Source organism: Myotis lucifugus, unplaced genomic scaffold (genome assembly GCF_000147115.1).
Source record: "Myotis lucifugus unplaced genomic scaffold, Myoluc2.0 scaffold_19, whole genome shotgun sequence".
Lineage (NCBI taxonomy): Eukaryota > Metazoa > Chordata > Mammalia > Chiroptera > Vespertilionidae > Myotis > Myotis lucifugus.
In genome coordinates, this window is record NW_005871067.1 from 4,254,318 (window position 1) to 4,262,456 (window position 8,139).

Sequence of the window (8,139 nt, forward strand, 5' to 3'; positions counted from 1 at the left end):
CATGAATAAACCTAAGCGTTTGTGGGATAATATAAAATTAGTCAGAGAAGTACATTTTCTGACTTTAATGTTTACAACTTATATTTTAAAGTTACTTAGACTATCCGTGGGGGTAGGGTGAGGCAAAGGCAGGAATGTATTGTAAATGTATTTGCAAAAACATTTACCCTTTGAAATCTTGCCATACTCTCATAAATTAATGTTACAAATATCTGAAGAAAAAGTTTAAAAGAAAAAATTTCAGAAGAAGGATTTTATTCAGTAATACTAAAGAATCAAAGAAGTGTTAATAGGAGAGACAAAAGCCTAAACTGAAAAGATATCTAATTTTTTATTTTTTATTTTATTAAATCTTTATTGTTCAGATTATTACAGTTGTTCCTCTTTTTCCCCCCCATAACTCCCCTTCTTCCAGCTCCCACCCCACCCTCCGCCCTCACTCCCCACCCACTGTCCTCATCCATAGGTGCACGATTTTTGTCCAGTCTCTTCCCGCATCTCCCACACCCCTTTTCCCCCCAAGAATAGTCAGTCCATTCCCTTTCTATGTCCCTGATTCTATTATAATCACCAGTTCATTCTGTACATCAGATTATTTATTCACTTGATTCTTAGATTCACTTGTTGATAGATGCATATTTGTTGTTCATAATTTGTATCTTTACCTTTTTCTTCTTCTTCCTCTTCTTAAAGGATACCTTTCAGCATTTCATATAATACTGGTTTGGTGGTGATGAACTCCTTTAGCTTTTCCTTATCTGTGAAGCTCTTTATCTGACCTTCAATTCTGAATGATGGCTTTGCTGGGTAAAGTAATCTTGGTTGTAGGTTCTTGCTATTCATCACTTTGAATATTTCTTGCCACTCCCTTCTGGCCTGCAAAGTTTCTGTTGAGAAATCAGCTGACAGTCGTATGGGTATTCCCTTGTAGGTAATTGAGTCTCTTTCTCTTGCTGCTTTTAAGATTCTCTCTTTGTCTTTTGCTCTTGGCATTTTAATTATGATGTGTCTTGGTGTGGTCCTCTTTGGATTCCTTTTGTTTGGGGTTCTCTGCGCTTCCTGGACCTGTAAGTCTATTTCTTTCACCAGGTGGGGGAAGTTTTCTGTCATTATTTCTTCAAATAGGTTTTCAATATCTTGCTGTCTCTCATCTTCTGGTACCCCTATAATTCTGATGTTGGTGTGTTTGAAGCTGTCCCAGAGGCTCCTTACACTATCTTCGTATTTTCGGGTTCTTTTTTCATTTTGCTTTTCCGGTTGGGTGTTTCTCGGTTCTTCGCATTTCAAATCTTTGACTTGATTCTTGCGATCCTCTGGTCTGCTGTTGGGAGTCTGTATAATATTCTTTATTTCAGTCAGTGTATGCTTACTTTCTAGTTGGTCCTTTATCACACCATCGAGGGTCTCATTAGATTTCCTGTACATCTTATCAAGTTTATCGACAGACTCTAGAAGCCTCTTGAGAGACCTCAAAAGTGTGGTTCTGAACTCAATATCCTCCCTTGATAGTTTTGTCCTGTTTCTTTGTCTCCACATTTTTTACGCTTTCTTGGTGCACCCCCTAGTGGTCTTTGTGCGCAGTCTTGTTGTAGTTAAGCCTTGATTGTTGTAGTTAATACTAGAGGGATTTTACCTCCAGGCCGACTGGCTGTGAGAATCAGCTGTGTTTGCAGTGGCAGAACTTGTGTCCTATAGGGAGGTGCTAATCTAGCCTTTGCCTGAGGCTATCCGGCAAATGCCTCTGTGCCGGGCTTGGGCGGGGCGGGTCCCAGGGGATCAACAGGGCAGAGGAGGGAGCAGTTATGGCTGCTCTCAGTCCGTCCCCAGGGGCTCTGCCTCTCTGTCCCAGCAACCACTGCAAACCTCGGAGGGACCGAAGCCAGACAGTCCCGCTTCTCCCGTTTGAGTCTGGGTCCCTAGAGACTTGCCCGGATCTGGAGCTTAGAGTCTGAGGCTCCCTCCGGATTGAAACAGACAACCACGCCCTCAGCCACCAGCCCGCGCCGCGCGCACTCCGCACCTTAGTATTTTACTTCAGCACTGCGCCTCCTCTGATTCTCGGTTCCTCCTAGTTGTAGAACTTCCACTCAGCCAGCCTTCCTGTGGTTCTGGATGATGTCCGTTCCGTCTTTTAGTTGTATTTTTGAAGTGGTTGTTCGAGGCAGCAAACTCCGGCGTTAACCTATGCCGCCATCTTGGTTCCCAAGTCTCTAATTTTGTTAGGTTAATTTCCTAAAAGGATGTCTGAATTGTATTCATAGTTCTTACTCTAGGTGTTCTTAGATGAAAAATCTATGATCACTTAAAGATTAAAGAAAGCCAGGGAATATCAGAATAGTCTGGCATTCTCTTTTCCTTTTCTTTTTAAATTTAAGGTGTCTTTTTCCTGTCAATTTCATGGGGAGAAAAAGAATATATCAGTAAAATAAAGGTGTTTTTTTAAAAAGTGAGTGAGCCCTAGTCGGTTTGGCTCAGTGGATAGAGCGTCGACCTGCGGACTCAAGGGTCCCAGGTTTGATTCCGGTCAAGGGCACATGCCCAGGTTGCAGGCTAGATCCCCAGTGAGGAGTGTGCAGGAGGCAGACAATCAATGATTCTCTCTTATCATTGATGTTTCTATCTCTCTTTCTCCCTCTTCCATCCTCCATGAAATTAATAAAAATATATTTTTTAAAAATAAATAAATAAGTGAGTGAGTCTATAAATATTATTTAGAATTTAAAAAATGGATTTGGGTACTGTGAATGTAGTGATATTAAGTATTACAGAATGTGTAATATTAACTGGATGCCTGGGCTCCTAAACACAGGGATGGAAGAAAATAAATGTCTTGTATACTGCAGATTAAAAATAATGTGTGTAAAGTTAATAGGTAAGACATTAGAGTTCAAAAATAAGCTTAGGGATTTAAAGAAAATCTATTAAATTGAGAGGGGAATCATTTCAGTGACATTTCCAAATAATTAACAAGTTAGAAAAAAATAATATCTGGAATCTGGCCCAAAGGGAGAGGCAATTTCTGTTTCTATTGACATTTGGGCGTTTACAATGACGGGTTGAATACAGAGCGACCTTTCTCACTTCTCAGTGGGAGGGAGAAGGAGCCCCACTTCAGGGCCATGGATCCCTCAAAGAGCAACACTGTGTAACATGAGCTTTCATTTTCCACAAGAATTGAAATTAGAACATTCACCTGCAGAAATCCCATAGGCACAATTGCAGAATTTAATTTCTGTTTAAATCAGGGGTCCTCAAACTTTTTAAACAGGGGGCCAGTTCACTGTCCCTCAGACTGTTGGAGGGCCGGACTATAGTTTAAAAAAAACTATGAACAAATTCCTATGCACACTGCACATATCTTATTTTGAAGTAAAAAAACAAAACGGGAACAAATATAATATTTGTATTTGCATGTGGCCCGCGGGCAATAGTTTGAGGACCCCTGGTTTAAATGATGGGTTTTCAGGGAAGTGAATCTAATTTTACATCCTACCCAGGCTCTAAGTGGGCCAAGTAGACTGTGGTCAACTGCACAATACTGGCCTCTTCGTGGCATCTATATATATAAAAGCCAAGTGACCAGAACGACGGAATGAATAGAATGACCAAAACAACTGGAACAACCGGTCGCTGTGATGCACACTGTGGCAGCCAACCGGCCCGATCAGGGTCCTGATCAGCCCCCAACCTTCTATGGCCCCCTCCCCTCAGCTAGCCCGGACCCCAATCGCCCCCCCCCACACCCCACCCCGATTGGGGGCTGGGCTGGCCAGCCAACCTTCCACGGCCCCTACCCCCCACCCACCCGGCCCCAATTGGCCCCCATCGGGATGGGCGGCCGGATCCCACCCATGCACAAATTCATGCACCAGGCCTCTAGTATAGGAATAAAATCCAATTTTATTTTTAAAATTTTTATTATAATTCTTTATTGTTGAAAGTATTACATATGTCTCATTTTTTCCCCCATTGACCCCCTCCAGTCTACTCCCACCCCCGCCCCAGGACCTCACCACCTCATTGTCTGTGTCCATGGGCCAGGAATATATGCATACAAGGTCCTTGGTTGATCTCTTCCCACCCACCCTCCCTTGCCTTCCCTCTGAGGTTTAACAGTCTGTTCATGCTTCTATGACTCTGGGTCTATTTTTGATCATCAGTTTATTTGGTTCATTAGATTCCACATATGAGTGATATTATCTGGTACTTACCTTTTTCTGACTGCCTTATTTCGCTCAGCATAATACTCTCCCGGTCCATCCATGCTGACAAGGAACCTGCGACACAGGCCAAGATCCAGGAAGGACCTGCTGTGACTCTGCCAGCTCGACTGGCTCAGCTAAGGCCCCTCTGCATTGCTTCCCTCCCCAGGGTCCAGCACGGGCCTGGCCCGCAGGGGTCTTTCATAGGTATTAGGGGGCAGAACTTTGTTGGCCATTCTAAAAGCTGAAAATGAGCCCAGAGCTCCCTTTATGAGTGGTGATTTATTGCAGGAATGGGGCAAAACTGGAGTGCCTGGTTGCTTCAAAATCCCCATGGAGCAGTTTCCACGGGCTGCTTTCATCAGGGCTGAGATCTGTTCAGATTAGCAGTCTGCCTGCCCTGGAGAGTTTACCTGTCCAGGTGGTAGTTTTGTAGACTAGGGTTTGTTTGCTTTTAATTGAGAAATATTACTAGAGAAGGTCTTCAAATATTTTTTATTGTCTATGAGAAGCATAGGAGTAGTTTCTGTTTATATATTTTTTAAAAATTTTAATGGATTTTTAGAGAGGAAGGGAGAGGGAGAGAGAGATAGAAACATCAATGATGAAAAGGAGAATCACACTGGGGATCGAGCCCACAACCCAGGCATAAGCCCTGACCGGGAATTGAACCGTGACCTCCTGGTTCATAAGTTGATGCTCAACCACTGAGCCACGCTGGCTGGCCTGTTTATATTTTTTATCACAAAAGAACAAAAAGTTCATAATACTTTCAGTATTTGTATTTCTGGGGTGATAAATGGAAATAGAATATTACCATTATCTTTCACTTTTCTTTAATATATAGAGTTAAAATGATTTGCATTAAAAAGCAAATACAGAAGCATATAAAGTTAAAAGCGGGAGTCCCATTTCTCAGCCCTGCTCGGAAGTATCAGCATGAAACCCCAGTGCATTTCCTTCCAGTCTTTTCTATGCCATTGATATAGTTTCTACTGGGGGTCTTCAGGAATACAAAGCTAAATCATGAAAGTTGGCAGGTTTTTGCTAGGAAAAGACCGGAGACTAGTGGTAAGTTTGGCCTCTTCCATTTCTTTGAGAAGCTGGGTAACCCATCCAGGACTATATGCCACTTGTTCATATGACTGGGAAACCAGTTTCTCAGATTTAAGGGCCAGAGTAGAACCCAGAATGATGGGGAGCTGCTCACTGCTTCCACCTGCTGTCATCAACGGTCACTGCAGGTGCTGCCTGCTCCCAGGTCCCTGGGCTCCCTCAGGATGGCAGGGCCCAGCCAGCACCAGCCTCCTAGGGCCCTCCTGCGCCTGCACTGGCACACCCTCCCTCCACAAAACCTCGCCCCTCCATTGCTCTGGAGTTTGTGTTTCCAAATGTAGCTATCTAGCCATTGTTGTTCTGTTAGGGTAACCATGAAAATGGAAAACAAAAACACATAAACATACACTGCTTCCTCTCAAAAGTGGTATGATGAGCAATATTAGCAAACTGCTATAATCTCTTGGTTACAGTGAGTGGCTTGTCACCAGGTTCCAAGGTAGGTTTTTTCTCGGGTTTCTATAAGCATTCTGTCACCTGGATTTTGGAATCTCACCATCTAGGCCTGTAAATGCCACAGTTCGATGATTTCTTGGTCATCACTCACCTGTGTGTGAGGGGGAGATGACTTATTTTCAAAAGCATTTTAAATCATCATCTTATATAGCACAGCAACTCTTTAAAGGGTCAGTATTTTTTGGTTTTACTTCTCTTACATTGTTAGGGGGAAAATAACCTAATATATTCAATTCAAAAATTTCAGGCTCCTTATTAATCGTGATATCTACTTTTCCAAACCAAAAATGTAGATTTAGGGCAATTTTGAATCACAATAACTCAAGAAAGTGTGAATTTTCCCATTTTCCCTGCTTTTTCTAAAAGAGAGAGATCTCAATGTGAACAGATATTTGCACACCCATGTTCATAGCAGCATTATTCACATTGATTAAAGGTGGAAACAACGAAAGTGTCCATCATTAGATGAAGGGATAAACATGTAAGTGGCATATTATTCAGCCTTAAAAAGGAAGGGAGCCCTAGTCAATGGCTCAGTTGGTTAGAGTGTTAACCCAATACACCAGGGTTGCAGGTTCAATCCCCATTCAGGGCACGTATGAGAAGCAACCAATGAATGCATAAATGAGTGGAACAGCAAGTCTATGTTTTCCTTTCTTCTCCTCTTCCTCCTTCTCCTCCTTCTTTTCTTCTTCTCTCTAAAATCAATCAATCTTTTTTTTAAAGGGAATTCAGACACACTCTACAACATGCTTGAATCTTGAGGACATTGTACTAAGAATAATAAGCCAGTCACAAAAGAACCAATTCCACTTATATGAAGTACCCAGAGCAGTCAGATTCACAGAAACAGAAATTAGATGGTGGGTGTCAGGACTGAGAAAGGGGATGGGGATTAGTGTTGAGTGAGGACAGAGTTTCAGTTTGAGAAGATGAAAAGGTCTGGAGACAGATGGTAGTAATGGTTGCAGAACAATGTGAATGTACATAATGCCCCAGAACCATACAACAAAAAAATAGTAAAATTTATGTTATGTATATCTTACTACAATAAAAAGTTTGATAATGATATTGTGTAAAGACTAGGAAAATTAAGAAAACAATTATTTCACCCAGCCAGCATGGTTGAGCATCAACCTATGAAACAGGAGGTCACGGATCGATTCCCAGTAGGGGGCGTGCAGGAGGCAGCCAATCAATGATTCTCTCTCATCATTGATGTCTCTCTCTCCCTTTCCCTCTCCCTTCCTCTCTGAAATCAATAAAAAAATATTTTTTTTAAAAAAGAAAATTATTTCTTTACACTTGTCATGATTTGTATTTTCTAGGTAGACAACTAAGATATTTATCACATCATTTAATTTTTAGTTGTCAAGATTGCCTGCTTCTTATTTCACTTTAAGAAATATAATGTTGAGGATAATTTCAGAGGAAAACACATGTATAGGTATATACACAAATATGCCAAGCTGTTTAGAGCTGATATCTCAATTGTAGGTGCCATTTCTGTATTCTAGTAAGATCTCTAGAAAAGAAAAAAAGAAAAGGCACTCAATGAAGAGAGACGTGGCCACCTTTCTGCTCTCTGAGCCAGGTGCCTCTCCAACAGGTGCTGGGGGCACTACTCCTCTCTACCTTTCGTCTCCCTTTTATCAGCCACTATGATGTGCTTGCTCTCTTGTGGTTATTTCTGGAACTGCTTCTCAGGGCCACACTGAATGGGAATAAATCTCTGTGCTTTGTAAACATAATGCAAGTCCAAGAAATATTTGTTTAATACCTGTGTCTTTCCTACATGTGGCAGCCCAGAGTAAATGCAGTCATCTTCTCTGAGGTCATGCAAGAGAAGAATTTAATGGTGCTTTTCTTTTTCTTTAATTTTTTTTTTATTGAGTTCAGAAAAAAGGGAGAAGGAGAGAGGAATCGTTGAAGGGCTGCCTCCTGCATGCAGCCCTGGGGATTGAGCTTGCAACCTGGGCATGTGCCCTGACCAGGGAATCAAACCATGACCTCCTGGTTCATATGTCGATGCCCATGCTGGCTGGGCTCTGTGTACATTTTGTAAAATACTGTCCTATCATTTTCTGATTTTCTTGTGATTATTTAACCACAAAGTTCAGAAATGACAGACTTCATCTTATTCACTTAATCCAGTGGTTCTCAACCTTCTGGCTTTTTAAGCAGTTCCTCATGTTGTGATCCAACCATAAAATTATTTTCGTTGCTACTTCATAACTGTAATGTTGCTACTGTTATGAATCGTAATGTAAATATCTGATATGCAGGATGGTCTTAGGCAACCCCTGTGAAAGGGTCGTTCGACCGCCAAAGGGGTCGGGACCCACAGGTTGAGAACCGCTGTCCA